Genomic DNA, 17,275 nt, shown 5'->3' on the forward strand with positions numbered 1-17,275 from the left:
TGATGCTTTTCTTCAGCTAATTTTAATTCCGATGAATACTGGATTTTCTGGGGTGATTTTTTTTTGTTTTCCCAAAAGTGGGGGTGTTTTGTACTTATATTGCTCACATTTTACACTAGAAAAATCTTTATTGAATCATCTGAGAAGTAGTTACACTACCCAGTACTATATTCTATATTCAAAGAATACTCCCAGAAACCCTGGCTTGACAAGCAAATACCAGTAGTAACTGAAATAGCTGTCTCCTAAGGTATAGGGGAACATGTCAGTGTTTGATACAGGCTGCTTAAAGTATATTTCACTCTTTCCCTTCTCTCTCCCTACTTCTACCTCCCTCTATTCCATTTCTCCTGTAATCTAAATAGTGTGTTTTACAAAATCTTCCCTATATGTTCCCTATACCTCCCTATGATTGGAGTCGATGCCATGGGACAGATCACAGATACAATTACGTCCTGATCTTTACATCTATAAAACCTTTGAGGTGGGGGAGCAATTTTAAAAGTTGGCCCACTCTCTAATGAATTCTATGCTACAGTAGTCTGTATCATAGAGATTCTAGTTATCCATTGCACACTTCCCATAGACACTAATGAATAATAAAAATCTGAAAGCAATATCAATAGCATGATTCGTACTTGCTAATGCATTAAAGGTGGTTAAATGAAAAGAGTGATGTCAGGGCTTAGAAATGAGATTTTATTCCTTTTGGGGTCTGAGCTGGCTTCAAAGTCATCAGATGCAAAGGAGAAAAGGATATTGGCTAGGGCTTCTCCACTTAGACTCTGACCTCTCACCTGAGACAACACACCATGAGAGTGACTTCCAGATGTGGAAGCCTGACCATTACAAATGGGTAAAGACTGAGAACTCATTTACCAATGAGTTACTAATAAGATAAATATCCATATATATTTTTTTCTTATCTCATCTTCTCATTATCAACCCGAGACAGACAGGAACCAATAACTTAAGGGCTTCTGTGAAATATTTGCTCTATCACCTCTTTCCTGAAAATAGCATTTTGAAGTTTGCCTTTATAACAGGAACTACAAAGGCTTAACAAAAGGAACCACAACTGTATATCTAAACTGGCAGTATATTTGTATGGCGTGGAATGATACATATGTTTACCGCCCTTGGCTGGTTAAACTGTGCCCATTATCATGTCCTTATTTCCACTTCTAATTCTAGCAGAACTATTTCCCGTAAACAGGTCAGCTCTCTAACACTTTTGAACACAAGAATTCTTTCAAAATGCTGGATCCTAACTTTATTAAGCAATGTTTTCCCTAGATCTTAATTACAGCCCCTGAGGCACACGCTTAACAGGTCCATCTCCATAATTGGGAAGAAAAGTAAATTTACCACCAACTCCAACTGCGTGCTCTATATGGACACTTATGCCATCTGTGTTTAAAAAAAAAAAGACTCCATGAATTAAGAAAACATATCTTCATAGACAGCATTAGGAAATTACTAAGCTCTTTAATAAAAAACCAAAATAAATGATACTCCATAATGTTTTCAACAAACCTTCCCAAGAAAACATTAAGCTCACCCTGTAAATCCCATTTCCTTTCCTTAGTCATTGGTATAATTTGTGTAATTTAAAGAACAGAGAATCCAGATGTGGTCATGTGAATGCTTTTGTTTGAAATGGATGGTCATTTCAGACCATAGACAGTAGCTGGGCTGAGTGGAGTCTCTATAGGTGTGGTGATATTTCAGACTGCTGAATCACTGGAGTTGGGCTGTGAATAGTTTTAGATAGTGACCAGCAGTGTTAGTGGCATTAATCAGGAAACCATATCCAGATGTCACACAATTTCCAAAGGCCATGATAATGTATCACATTATCTTTATTTTCCTTTCAGGCCACAAAAGCTAAAAGTGAACCAGAAACTCCATGCTAGGATATGATTCCTAAGAAAAATAAGTGACTTAGGTCATGCAACAATTCAGTGGTAATTCCCTCATATAATAAGGAAGTACCAAGAATAGAAAAAGTGTTTTGTTGTGTTATTTTTAAATCAGCCTTCATTTTACTTTCATCTAAGAAATGAAGACCACCACCTCAGGCATTCTGATTAAGCAACTGCCATCCAACCTAAATTTTCTGTGTTTTTAAGTTGAAGAGTTATTCAATGTAATGAACAGAATAGTCTTTCTAGTGAGTCAAGAATTCATACTTTAAAGAGTTTTTTACACATTAAGATTGGATTAGCAAGTAACATGCAGCTTGTTTAATTTTCTTTTATGTGAAAACAGATGCTACCTCCTTCCTTTTTTATAGCCCCCTTTCTTTTGCCTCTCCTTCCAAAGAAAGATGTAAATATTGTATCTGATTCATCTCATGAAGGAATTTTGAGTATTAAAGGTGGATTGAATTTGGTGCTTTCATATTTCCTTGTTAAAGAATTATGGGGCAAAGTGTATATAGGGTCAGATTCTCAGGGAGGAAAGCTAGCCTTTCTAGATTTACCCTGTAAGCTAAGTCTTCATCTCAAGCCCCAGAATTCCTTCACATTTTGAAATGTCCTGACTCTCTCTTTGATATCAAAGGGCAAGAGAAGAGGCATAAGCAATCTACCTCATATCATTCTCACTCATGTTTCTGTCTTTACCTCCATTTCTTCTAAGAAGAAAGCTTCCATTCATTTTATTAATAAAACCCCAAGCAGTCCAGCTTCTAGATCTCCATGAGTACCAGAAAGAATATAGAAGATGCCAAACAATGTGCAGATGCCTTGGTTGGCTTGTTGCTTCAGGGAATGCCATAACGTTCTACATCCTATAAAGAGGTGGTGGGAGCTCAGGATCATTTGGTAGGGTGTCCAAGGAGTGGCACTGAAACCAAGAGACAAAGGTGATTTCACACAGGATAGGAGCCAGGGACCACATTTTCATCTACTTCGGACAGAGTATTGACTAAGTAGTAAAGGCCTCCACCTTCCAACATTCTGACAAAACTATGCTTAGAGGTCGAAGGTCATAGAGTCAGGGAGAAAAAAGTTCAAGGACTAGAAATTGGGCTATGAGTGATATATAGTGTAACCATTCATTTTCTAGGTCAGAGGTGCTGAGACCTGAAACAAAATGGAACAGCAGCTCCAAACCAGGGAAGACCCAATGCATTGGATAATTCCCAGAATCATGCTATTTTTTTTCTAGATTTTTCCAAAATAAAGATAATCTGGGACCCTGATGATATTCCTTTCATATCTCTGAGGAATGTTTAGATGCCCAACCCATACCTTTCGTAGTATATTACTTACATTTTCTTTTATTTTTTCAATCTTTTAATTTTGTTTTAGAATTTTGTATCATCTCATGGAATCATTTCTTTCAGTTTGACCCATTTTAATTTTCAAGGAGTCCAGTTTAGGGGTAAAGTTTACTATCTTCTGTTCTAAACTGTTGAAATTAATCCTATTCTTTCCTCCCTAGTTCTCATTTCACTGAACATCTTGTATCATTTATTTCTTTTCTTCCAAAAAGAAAGAAAAAAGATACTCTTTTTCTAAGGTGCTCTACTTTGGACTTATTGTAGAGTGACTCTCTTTTTCTGGTTTTATCTTTCTGCCTTCTCTTAATCCATAATAGTTCTTCATTTCATTTACCACTTTTTTCCTTTATGTTCATATTTTCAGCCTCATCTTATGGATTGGTATTCTGTTTCACTCAAACTCTGCTTGCTCCTGTACTTTCAAATGTTGTAGGCAAGCCCTGCCTGATAATAGATGTGATGGCTAAGACCAGCCACCTTCTGCAGGAATTCTTGGGTATAGGCTTAGTGTTCTGGAGGCTCAACTTCAGATTTGGTCTATTCTTTGTCTCCTTCACTTGCACAGTCCTGAAACCCAGAACTATGTACCATGCCTTGCTGTGACCCTGGCAAGTCTCAACTAGATATTGTCAATTATGCTTGCAATAGAGCTCCTGGATGACTTCTGGTGCGACTCTGACCCATTCTCTTGCTGTGGTCTAGAAGACAGCAACCTCTGTTTTTTGCCATGGTTCAGGAATGGGCTTTTTATGCTCTAGTTTGGGCAAGGTCTTACCTGGGTGCTAGTCTAGCCCTAGTTGTGCTATGACTTGGTCATGTGTTGCCTGGACCTTGTACTAGGTGCAGATCCTGTCTCCTGCTCTAAGTCCAGGCTGCTTGTCAACCATACTTTCTATCTACTCTGGTTCGTCTCTGCTCAGAGTCTCTGCAAGTTTCTAGGAGTTTTCTTATATTGGCCTGGACTAAATAGAGGTGCTTAGAGATATTTTTCTCTGATTTTCTTTACCATTGTTTTTTTTGGCATATTTTTAGAGATTTATTAGGGTATTTGTTGAGGATCTGGGCTCTTCTAGATCCTAATAAGGTTCCATCATGCCCAGAAACCTCTACCCATGTTATTGGAATGTACTAATTGGCATCTAAAAGCAGTCTGTCTTAAGAGACTTGGAAAATATGGTTTAGTTCAGATCCAAAGAAGAAAAATAATTAAGTTGTATGCTGATCCTTGCTTTCATGTCTCCATGTTTATTTTTGGTATTCACAAACTGGAAAATTAAAAGCATTTGAAATACACAGAGCAATGGAATTTAGATAGGGTGCAGGAGGAGGTGGATTTGTGTATTAAATCAATAAACCCTGTAGGGTTAGGAAAGGTATCAATCAACAAATATTTGACTACATTCTAAAGGCAAGAAACTGTGAATTATCTTGCCTTGCTGATCTACACAGAGTTGGTACTCAATAAATATTTGTTGAATTAAAATGTTATAGTATATAAAGATAAGTAAAACCACGGTTGTTGCTTGTGATATTAGAAAAGTATTGTAGTTTAAGGAAGAAAAGAGCAATTACTCCTATATTGGGCCTAAGAAGTAGCACAAAGATGCCTGGGGAATGGTCTCACCCACTAGGAGGAAGAGGTTGGTGTCAAGAAAGATCCAGTGATTTGTGACCCCCTTCAATGAGGAAGTAATTAGATTTCCCAGCTAAGGACAAGGTAAAGAAGTGTTCTATCTTTGGTGGCCACCAAGTCTTTCAGCTTGGCTCAGCCAAATGAGCTAAAGAGCAAAGGTTCAGAGTGAGAGCAAGTTAATCTTAAACATGAGGCAGATGAATTAAAGACCTGGTGCTCAGAACCTTGAGGCCTGAGAGCCATAGAAGGGATTGTGGTAGAAAAGATGATTTTTTTTCTTCATTAAGGGCTAAACTAACAGGAAGATTTTAATCTGCTTCTGGTGAACCAGTCAGACCTGGAGACAAGGCAAGAGGGAATAAGCTCCTAGAGCATGTAGTCCTTCAGGAAGGGTGTGGAAACTCAAGGCAAAAACTCTGGGGAAGAGTTTGAGCACCCAAATAGGAGAATGCATTATTTTGGGGTGTGCATTGGGGGGAGGGGAGAAGAGGTAAAGCAGAAGAAAAGCATTCCCAAATCCTGCTCAGCGAGTTAGGATGAAGTGACTAAAATGACTAAACTGAGGCAAAGCAGAAGTAAAGTAAATCCTTGCAGAGGTCATCTTTCCATGTGTCATAGAGAATTTGGGAAGCAGTTTCTGGAAGATTTTCTAATTCTCTCTTTATGAAATGAGATCTAAACAAATAAAAAAGTCCAGTCTTAGATGGATTTTCAAGCAGAGTAGGCAAATGGCCTAAAGGTTTGGTTAAGCTAAAAGAACTTTTATAAGCTACTAAAGAAGATAATGAAGTGTAGTAGAAAGAATGCTGGACATAGAGTTCAGGGATCCAGGTTGGCATTAGTGCTCTCTGGCTTGCTACCTGGTTGTATTTGGCCAAGTCACTTAACCTCTCTGTCTCAGGTTTTTCATCTGTCAGACTGAGGGAGTGAGACCAGATCACCTCTGAGGTCCTTTCCAACTCTGTATCTATGAATCTTTTCATAGACCTTTTACCTACTCCTTATAACAGTTCTTAGTAAACTCTCTTTAAATCTAAATGGAGTAAGAGTCAACACCAGAAGCCTGAAAGGTCTACCAGTAAGTCCAGAAGCGAGCTTGTCTTAAAAGGAAAAAAATAGCTCAGGAGGTCTGTTATACCCTTTTCTGTACCATGATGTCATCCTGAAATTCCATAGCCTCCAGAAAATTCAAGATTTGACCTGAAATGAGTCTCATGGAATGAGTTGTCTTGTGATGTAACAGTCTCCTGTCACTGGAGACAGGTAGAGGCTCAGTGACTATTTGCCCACTTGTTTAGAGGGCTCCTAAAAATTCCTTCTGCTCTGGAATTCTGCTTCTTAGATCCCTTCCTCAAGCAAGGCATGCCTATATTGAGGATGTCTGCTACCTTCTCCAGGTAGGAAGAACCTTGAATTAGCTTTGTCATTCTAATCATTGCTGCCAGACTCCACTTCTCTATCCATAGCTCTTCTTTTAGGACTTTTCTTCATGCTCAGAAGAGAAAAGAAGGAAGAAATTTACTCTTTACTTACTTCATGAGGGTTCAAATTGAAAAAGAAATACTCTCAGTACATGAACTCACATACTTGGCTTGATATCCAACTGTCTTCCATAGTTACTGACACTTTTCCAGTGAATGAGGTAACTTTAGTTACCTTTGTGAGGGAAGCTTTTCCTAGTTTTTACTCGTTTTCCTTCCACTAGGTTTTTCGCACTGAATTGGCTTGTTTACTAACCTCTGCCCTCTCTTTGCTTTAGCAAAACATCCACATATTTGTCCTTAAAAGGTTCCTGGAACCTTCTGCCGTGCACAGAATAGCACGTATCACTGAAATGCACGGTTGCAACAGCTTTGCCCTGTTGCCAATGCTCATTACTTTCCTCACAATAAATCTTTTGCATGCTCAAAAAAAAATCAAGTTGAATATGAAACTCAAAAAGTGAGAGGGGGAGCAAAAATCTATTAGCAACATAAAATAGGAGTGATTAAACAGGAAAGAACTGGTTAAAGAAATAATCTTAGTAGGTGACAATCTTGAAGTGGAAATACAAATTACAAATTTAATGACAGTGAATTCTATATCAATCAATAAATATACATTTTAAACAACCTACTATGTGCAATGTGATAGGTAGGTTTTGGGGATACCAAGTCAAAAGTTCCTTCCTGCAAAGAGTTTACGTTCGACTGGGGGTAACAATACATGCATAAATAAACAAAATATATCCAAAATAAATGCAAGGAAATTTTTGGAAGGGTAGGTGACTCAACCAGTTGAAAAAGGCTAGAAAAAGTCTTCATTTAGAAGGTGTGATGAGTACAATTTTGCAGAAAACAGGGATTCTAAGATGTGGGAGTGAGGAGGGAGTACATTCCCAGCATGAACTCTCTACTCATACCACCATCACCCTAATTTAGAATTCGTCTTACCTAGATTATGATTGCAATAGTATCTTAATTGTTCTACCTGCCTCAAATTTCCCTAGCTTCATTCTAGAACGTATGTGATATTTTCATACTCCACAAAATAAACTCCAATGGCTCCCTACCACTTCTGACATCAAATACAGTATGCCCCAAAAGTATTGAGACTATCAACTATTATTAATTACTCTGCTTGTTATTTGAAGTTCTTCATAGTTTAACTTCATCCTAACTTCCTAACCTTCTTAACACATTCTTCCCATCCTCTATAATCTAACCATTTTGGCCTATTTCCTGTTAGTTAATGTTATTCCATCACACTGACTGTCCCTGCTGCTTCTTGGAATCACTTCTTGAAGGAACCCTTCAGGACTCATACCCTAAGCCTCTTCTTGTCTCCCCCACCCCCAGCCACTAATGTTTTGCCTTCCATGATAAATTTGCACCTACATTTTATGTGCTTTGTATATACCCATACATGTGTTTTACTTATATAGATATAGATACATACATGTTATCTCCCATGTTAGAATATAAGATTCTTGAGGGTAGGGATCACTTCATTTCTGTATTTATATCCCCATGGCCTAGCATAGTATCTGGCACATAATAGAAGTTTAATAAAACCCTGTTTGCTTTATATCTTGATGGGAGATTGTGTAATAGCTTGAAGATAAGAGATTGAATGTTGAGTGTAGGTGCAGGAAGGAAAGTAGTATATAAGAAGGTTGAAAATGTAAGTCTTAAAGGACCTTAACAGTCAAACAGAAGAGCTAATATTTGATCCTAGAAGCAATTGGGAGTCATTGGAGTTTATTGAGAAGGGGAATGGCATGATCAAACCTGCACTTTAGGAAAATCATTTTAGCAGCAGTATAGGGTAGATTGGAGATGCATAATACTTAAGACAAGACACCAAATAGTAAGATATCGTAATAGTTCAGGTGAGAGATAAAGAGTAAAAAGTAAAGGTAAAAAAAATTAGGGTGGTGGCCATGTGAGGAGAAATAAAGGTAGAGATGTGAAGGATGTTGTAAAGATAGAAACAAGCTTCATATATACACATAGATATTTGTACATATGCATATGGGAGTTGTTTATATACATATGTAATATTTTGAATATATATAAAGGATATATAAAATATATATAAAAAGATATATAAATATACCTAAGCAACACTGCCTCATATATAAATGAAAGGTAACACTGCAGAGGGACTATATATAAAGAGAAAATATACTCATTTATATTTTATATTATATATTTATGTCATATACTTATTTATATCATATAAATCTATAAATAGGAATATATTATTCATATTATATTTTTATTTATACTCATTTATATATTTATGAACAGCTTCTATATACATGGCAAGCAGTGTTTCAAAGCTGATAAAACAGTGCTGCATAGTCGATAAAATACTGACCAGAAGTTAAGAAGACCTTGGTTCCATTTTGCCACAACATCTACTAGAGGTACTAGTACCACAGGTAAGTTAGTTAACCTCTCAGTACCCCAGACTGATTATTCTTTTAAACTGTTAGTTATAAATGTCTTGCTGATCTGTAACAGAAGAGGAAATTCCCATACCAAGATTTCCCTACACTGATGAAATCTTAAGTCTATACCACCTCCCCCCCCGAATATACAAAATAGATCTATCTTTATATTGATATCTATATGTACATACACATGTACTTAAATGTTATATACATGTACATACATATGGCAAGAAGTGAGGGTATGAAGTCATTTGGCCATAGACCAAAAACATTAACCTATCTAGTTTGATGACTCAGCCAGGAAATCACCCTCTGCTACACTAGTTTAATAAAGGGACAGTAGTGATTGATCAAGTTGGCTTGAATCCTTCTGAAAAGGGACAACAAGCAAAGTATTTTGCTCTACCTGGCAATATTTCAGCTCCATGGAATCTGGAAAGCCAATAAAGAGCTCAATTTCTAGGCTTTTTGGCTGTAGCATAGTATAATAAATAATATTCTGGCAATTTGTATTAGAATCTCACACCAGGTCAGCAATTGGTATGTGCAAGAGTAGTTCAGACTCTCACCTACTGTGCAACCATCCAATCAGCTCTTACTACATAGAAATGTAGTGCACTTAATCTTTGGTATTTATAATTTTACAGGACTGAAGTGATCCTTCATTACCTGGGCATCATATGGAGCAAGTTTAAGATAGACCTGGAAAGTGGAATAAAATGACAGCATGTTCTTTTTCCCCACTTTTGTGATACTTGTCTTAGCTTCCAGTCATGGACATATTTTAGCTCTTCAGTAGTTACAGTCAATTCTCAATTAGCAACACTAATGGAGGGAGGCAGCAGCATAGATAATCCAAAGTGACAGATAACCCCCGAATAATTTATATTTCCCTTTGGAATGCATTTTTATGCTTAGAGCTGAATATGTCTGATGTTCATAGAATTCATAACACTTCAAGCCAAAATGGGAAGTTACTGCCTAGACTCAATTTCAGGTGTCAGAGAGAGCCATAATGTAGTGGCAAGATCATGGGCCGTGGAGGCAGAAGACCTGCATTGGAATCTCAGCCCTACTGCTTATTACCTGCAAATCACTTAACCTCTCTGGGCCTCAGCTCCCTCCCATGTAAAACGAGAGGGATAGATTAGGTTATCTTGAATGTCTCTTCCAGCTCTAACTGCTATGAGCAGTTGGAAAGCTTCCTATCTTTCAGAATACCAGTTTGAATATAACTGCCTTCACTTTAAATTTGTATAACACTTTTTTCCACTTGGCCCTGGATTCCTATGGATTAGGATTCAATGGGGTAATATTTTGAATGATTGTAATTTGCTTTATGTATCTTGAGCCCGCACCCAGTTTCCTAGGAACTTCTAAAGGTCATCTAAATTCAGCTTACAATTTACTAATAGACTAGGCAGAAACCATACATTAAGATAATGAAATATTAATTGGGGTTGCAAAGTAATAGAAAAATATCTCAATATCCATGCCTGAGTGAATGCAACTTCATCCTGATTTCTGAATACCAGAGTAGCATAGAAAAATAGCTTCTCCAAGTCTCATGCAACTGAAAAACAGAAAGTATGCCTTATAATCTCTAGCACGGGCAGACTAAAGGTTGGCCAGCTCCTCTTTATGCAGTGTCTGGAACTCTGATCTTTAATTGGATCATTAGGTGGGTCATAGAGATCTGCTGAAGCACAAGTATCTTTTCTCCTTATTCCATGGGCCCCAGGGACATCCTAGGATGACTAGGTTCCTGGACATCACCATTGCAGTCATGTATACCCTATTGTTCAGACCTTTGCTCCAGCTTCTCTTTTTTCCAAGGTCCTCCTTTCATAATATGCCTCTGAAACAATGAGGCCAAGGCCATGGGCACATAGTCTTAAGGCAAATAAAATCCTGAGATTGTCTCCCAATGAGGCATTGCTCTCTGACCTCAAGCATTTTGGGAAATGCAGCCAATGCCCCACTTTGGCCATCTCTGCCATACTTGCTGACTATATAGCATGCACCTTCCTTCAGGTAGAAGTGGGACAGCTAAATGTTTTGGTTTTAAATTCCTTTCTTAGAAATTGAAAGGAGTCACAGGGAACTTCAATCTGGTAATTTGCTGAATATGCCCTGATGAAGATTCCAACAAATCAAATAATCATGTAAAGGAGGTGGTTAAGTGAAATACTAGCAAATAAGTTATACAAAAAGAACTGATATGTATCATCAAAATAAAAAATCTCCTTCCAACAATTTATTGAGAGTGTAGGTCATACCTTAGTTATGAAAGCTAAATTTGAAATGTCCCATGCATAGGAATATCTGGTTGTATACTACTCTTCTGCTTCCACATTAAAATTATTCTGTCTTCTCCAATCTTCTAATTATCTGATCACCTTAAGAAAATATCTCTTCTTTCTCCTTTCTTCCTCTCTTCCATTTGTAAGGCAAAAAACTTAAGCAATGAACTTAAGACTGGTACTTTTCACGCACATATTAGGCAAAAGGAATAAAATAAATTTTGATATGAAATTAGATATAAGGGTACCAATGAATTCAACCTTGAAAGTACTGGAAAGGGTAGTGAAGTCACCATTGGAATTTTTAGAAACATTATCTGTTCATTGCCCTCTCATGAAGCCTACTTTTCTTCAAGCTCAAGAACTAGTCAAATTTTTCAAAAACATATTTTTTCATCAAGTCTTTGGTTCTTCTATTTTATTAAATAATATTATTTCATTTTAAGTTTGTTTTAAAACTATTTTTTAATTAAAAACATTCATTTTCCCCTCCAACCTCCCCTTTCGTTAAAAAAAAAAACAAAAAAAAACAAAAAACCTGTAACAAATACATATAATCAAACAAAAACAAATTCAAACATTAGCCCTTTCTAAAATACTTATCTTATTCTGTACCTTGAATCAACTACTTCTTTTTCGGGAGATAGGATGCATTCTTCATCTTCAGTCCTATGGAATTGTGGTTTGTCAACACATTAATCAAAGTTCTTCCAACAATATTTTTATGTCAATGTACAATATTTCAGCTACATTATGGGTCAAATATCTTTCTGTAAGTTAGTCTGGGGAATAACCATCACTTGTGGTATTGTTTCTAATATAGCTAGAATTTAAATAGCACTTTAAGATTTACAAAGTGCTCATTTGATCTTCCCTGCAATCCCATGAGGCATATTTTAAAGATGAGGAAACTGATCAGGAGAGAGGGTAAATGACTTGCTTAGAGTCACACAGCTATTAAATGTCTAAGGCAGGATTTAGACTCAAGTTTTCCTGACTCCAAGTCTAGCACTCTCTCTACTCCACCATTAAGCTGCTTTCTATGGGAAAATGTACTAATTCAAACAACTAACTTACAAACTTTTTGGAAACAGTTTAATTTTAAGATGGGAGCTACCTTTATTAATTCTTGCTATAAATCATCTGTGGAATTTTTACTAAAAATTCATATGTTCCAGTAATATGAGATACACCATATTTTATTTACCATTTTGACTATCATTATTTTACCATCAAATTATGAAGATAAAAAATAAGAAAGCTAACAGGTAGCTATTCTGCCTATCTGCTGTGCCACTTAAGCCACAAGGGCAAGATAATGAAAAACTATAAATAATTGTGTACCCAAATATTTATTTTGCAATTTAAAAATTCCTTGGTTTATGGGGAAAGGGTGACAAAATGAGGACCATTCATACAAAGAGAAGACGGGAAGGGAGGCAGTGATGATTGTCATCAATTTATAAACAGAACTCAAAGTGTTTGGTCCCAAATATCAAGATGAGATGGGGAAGAAAAGTTGTGCCTGAGAGGTAAAACAAGTTCTGGACAATGTAGGAGTGTGACAGAAAAAAGAGTAAATGGAAGTGATCTGTTGCCTCTCATGCTATGTGGCCATATCTGTATCACTCCAAGGCCAGAGTCAGTCTGGTCAATAAGGAATTATAGAATCTAAGACCTAGAAGTGATCTGTGCACATTATCAACTTGGGGAATGCCATTCTTTTTATCTATCAACAATCCCTTAGGACTTACTAATGCCCCCATTGGGCTTTTCCCCCTTTGCTAGTTCATCTCCTCTGAACTGTGCTCATGGGGTTTGTTGCCCACCACCTTACTGCAGGAGAGAAATTGGTCATTTTTCCTGTTTTTCCTTTACCTCCTTCCCAGAAAAAGCACAAAAGCCTTCTTTACATGTTGGGGTATTTAAGTTTTTTTTAATTAAGGTTTTTAATTAAGTTTGTTAATTGTTACACACTTTGGGGAAATGTATACTGGGATTGAAGGGTAGGAAAGAAGGTATAGTCAATAAGGTAGAAGTCTAGCAGTTTAAAAAATTAATCTTGATTTGACATAACAGCAACAAAGAACGAAGCCTTACTCTGATTAGTTCCTTTTTCTTCCTTGATTGGCTCCATTCTGCTGGGTCTTGACTTGAGAAGCTTCTTCAGTTTTACAAGACTCTTCATGTCTCAGTCTTCTGGAATCTGCATCATTTAATTGCAAGTCTAGGTATAAGCATCAATAAAACCCCTCTCTCCACATTCTCTTCCCCTCTTCACCCCTCCAATTCACTGTTTTCTTGTGAGCTTCAGTCTTATGCTACTTTCACTAGTCATGGTCATGGAGGAGGCCCATCTAATTCTAAACTTGGCTCCCAGATGAAAAAAAAATTCTCCCTCTCTGCTCTTCAAAGTTATCATCAAGAAGAGGCTTAAGCACACTGTTTCTCTCACATTCCTTTTGGAAATCTCGGTTCTCTGCCTTCTAGAAGTAAGTTTTTTTCTCTCCTCCTCTCCAATCCTGTCTTTGTCCTATCTACTACCTCTCTATCTTCCTCTCTCTCCTCCTTTCTCTTTCATTCCTCTTCTCCCTTCACCCCATCTTCTATATACCTAGTTTGTCTAATGGTTCTGTATCTTACTGCTCTTTGGCTCAGAACTCCTCCCCTTTTCGGGAAGCACAGGTATCCAGCAGCGTGTTCAGTACCTCTTCTCCCCTGAAGAAAGTACAGGCATTCCCCTGCTAGATGACTGAGCTGTAAGCTGGGAGTCACTCAGAAAAGGTTCCACAGCTTCCACGCCCCACATACTTTTGTCACAAAATTTTCTCACTCCTTTCCAAGTTTGACCAATGTCCTGATGTGCATTTGAGGGTAGTGAGCTCAGGCAATCTGAAGAAGTCTTATTTTCAACTTAACATTCTCATCTGCCCATATTCTTATTTTTTTAGGCCCTGTCGGGTTTCTTTAACCCCTGAATCTTCTATAATATATATGACTGTAATAATGCCTGTGTAATTCTTTGTTCTTGGGGCATTCGGGGAATAAGTATAATATATATGTAATATATTATATGTGATATATAATAAAAATTATATACATTAACAAAATTTTTTGAAAAAGAGATTTGGCATATCCAGTTCTACCAAATTCTCAACACTCTACCAAATGTTTGTGCTTTCTGAGTTCTCATCATTTCTACAACAAGGAAACTCTATGATGTAACTGAAGATCATGAGTTTTATCGGGTGGTAGTGAATTCTTGCTTGAGGCTAACATTATATTATGTGTGTTGTCTCATTTGATCCCAAGACAATTCTATAAGGTAAGTGCTCTGGTTATCTCCATTTGACAGATGAGGAAACTGAAGTTGAGGTTAAGTGACTTAGCCAGGGACACAAAGCTAGTATCTCAGGGAAGACTTGAACTCATCTTTTCCTGATTCCAAATCCAGCACTCTGTCTACTGCATCACCTAGCTGCCTCTCATAAATTGTATGTTTGGCTTTCCATTTCCAATGTTACAAGAAGGAAAATATTAGTTATTGCTAAGGGAGATTTGACTGAATCCAACAGAGAATTTTGCATTCCAGAAGTTTCCAGAATAGACATGGAAGACAAGTCCTATGTAGAACAGAAGTGGTCTGCTACAACTGAGAATTATGGCTATCCTCAAGGTTCAGGAACCTCATGCTTTTTTTTTTATTACAACTCATTTCAGATACTACACATGGATCCTGACCACCTTCTCAGCAGAGTGGTTCACTACATCACAGGCTAACAAATGGAGGGGGTGGAGCTGTAGTATCTCAGAATGGAGAGGTACCCCCGGAGTATTTTGTGAAGTGGAAAGAGAACTGAATTTGGAGTCAGAATATCTGGGTTCAAATCCTGGCACCCCACTTAATACATCTGTGACCCTGGAAAAATAACTTTACCTCCTGAGTCTAAGTTTCCTCAGCTATAAAATGACAGAGAAAATCTGTCAGATTTTCTGAAATTTTGAAATATCAGACAAAATCATGTCTAATGTCCCTTCTAGCCCTAAGTCTTCCTCTCTAACATATTCCGACCTGTGAAACCTATCTATATTATAACTGGCAACTGCTCATCCAGAATTTTCTTGAAGAATTCTGGGGATATGGAGTCCAATACTTGTTGGAACAATCATTCCCAGAATGGCTAGGTGGTGCAGTGAATAGAGCACTGGCCCTGGAGGACCTGAGTTCAAATCCAGTCTCAGACACTTAATACTTACTAGCCGTGTGACCTTAGGCAAGTCACTTAACCTCAATTGCCCTGCTGTCCCCCTTCCAAAAAAAAAAAAAAGGAACAATCATTCCACTTTTGGATCAATTTGGCTGTGTTAGCAAGTTTTATTTGATATTAATATGAGATGCCAAAACCTTCCTTTCTATATCTTCTACCTCTTATTCCTGGTTCTCCCCCCAATACCAACAGAAGAAGGCTAATTCCTCTTGCCCACTATAGTCTTTCAAGTGCTTTAAGGTTCTTTAACTTTAACTCTTAACCTTTTCTTCTCCAGTACTTTGACTGTTCTTCTCATGGCATGACCTTAAGGCCTTTTAGCATACTGGTTGCCCTCGTGTGAATGTCTTTTAGTTTACCAAGATCTTTTTAAAAACTTGTTAATCAGAACTCAACACAATGTTCTGTGTTTTGTAGAATACAGTGATTATCACTTCCTCAGTCCAGCATCTTACTAATGAAGCCTTTCTGGATCATCCCAACTACTAGTCTCTTCTCTCCTTTCTTTGCACTCATTTTGTGTTTATTATGTATAAATTTATTCTCTTTAGACTTGTATATGGACATGTTGTCTCTCCCGATAGTTTCTTTCTTTCTTTTTGGGAGAGGGGTGTGTCTTTTTTTCCCTATTGCTGAGCATCATGTAGTACAGTAGTGTATAGATAAGATAGATATAGTAGCTGCCTATTAAATGCTGATTGATTGGTTGATTGATAGGAAATGGTGACTTGAAATCATTAAGAGCATCCAGATGTTCTCCTACTATCCCCCTACTTTGTCTTGATCTTCACTTTGCATTAGCAATTTTGGTTCTTTTCCTTTCTAGTCAGTCTCCTTAGAAGTGAAAATAAAGGCAAAACAAGGGAACTTCCTCTACCTTGTCTGTTATCATCTAATGCTCCTCAAACAGTTTCAACAAAATATGGATCCATTCTTTGCCACTTATGCTAATTTTGGCCTAACAATTTACACCAAGAAAATACAGGTGCTCCACCATCCACGTGTCAAACCACCAGTTGCAATAAATGGAAAATTTTGAATGCTGTGGATAAGTTCACTTACCTTGGTATTACATTCCAGGCACGTGCACATCGGTGATGAGGAAGATGCAGGAACTGCCATAGCCATCTCAGACTTAGGGAGGCTCTGAAAGAACTGTGGGAGAAAAGATGGATTAGGCTGCCTACCAAACTGAAGGTCTATAGAGCCATTGTGCTGACCTCATTGTTGTATGCCTATGAAACTCGGAGAGTCTACCAGTGCCATGCCAAACACTTGAACCACTTCCATTTGAATTGTCTTGGGAAGATTCTGTAGATCACCTGGCAAGATAAAGTACCAGATTCTGAGGTCCTTTCTTGAGCTGAACTTCCAAGCATTCCAAGTCTACTGCAGAAAGCATAGCTCCAGTGGGCTGACCACATTATTTGAATGCCAATTGTACATTTGCCTAAAAAACTATTTTACAAAGAACCAACACAATGCAAGCACACGGAGGTCAGAAGAAGTGATACAAGGACAGTCTCAAGGTCTCTCTGAAGAACTTTGGTATTGATTGTGAGATACGGGAGACACTGGCACAGAACTGTCTGGCATGTGTTCCTGTATTAAAGAAGGCACTGTACTCCATGAGCAAAGCAGAATGGCAGTAGCTCAAAAGAAATGTGAGAGTAAAAATTTAGAGATGTCTCCACAAATGTTCATACAGATTATTTGTGCCAGACCTGTGAGGTCTGATAGCCATAGTCAGATACATTATACATTGACCCCAATACTGTGATATCATTTTGGTCTTCTTCAAGAATGAAGGACAACTGAGTCGGCTAGCTGGCACAGTGAATAGAG

At 37.6% G+C, this 17,275-nt stretch overlaps 1 long non-coding RNA gene across 1 annotated transcript in view; it reads right to left on the reverse strand.

Annotated features, from left to right (window-relative positions):
• Positions 1 to 445: 445 nt before the first annotated feature.
• The window catches only part of LOC138145098 (uncharacterized), a 63,899-nt gene continuing 47,069 nt past the window's right edge, over positions 446 to 17,275 (reverse strand). The window contains exons 2-5 of the long non-coding RNA XR_011164108.1: positions 16,493 to 16,585; positions 13,263 to 13,368; positions 11,778 to 11,831; positions 446 to 2,850 (exon numbers count right to left, since the gene is read on the reverse strand). This is a non-coding gene — a long non-coding RNA (uncharacterized lncRNA). The remainder of the gene's footprint in view (positions 2,851 to 11,777; positions 11,832 to 13,262; positions 13,369 to 16,492; positions 16,586 to 17,275) is intronic.

This window comes from Petaurus breviceps, unplaced genomic scaffold, assembly GCF_028583685.1.
Source record: "Petaurus breviceps papuanus isolate PSGF00001 unplaced genomic scaffold, PetGlider_PUasm1.0 90723, whole genome shotgun sequence".
NCBI lineage: Eukaryota > Metazoa > Chordata > Mammalia > Diprotodontia > Petauridae > Petaurus > Petaurus breviceps.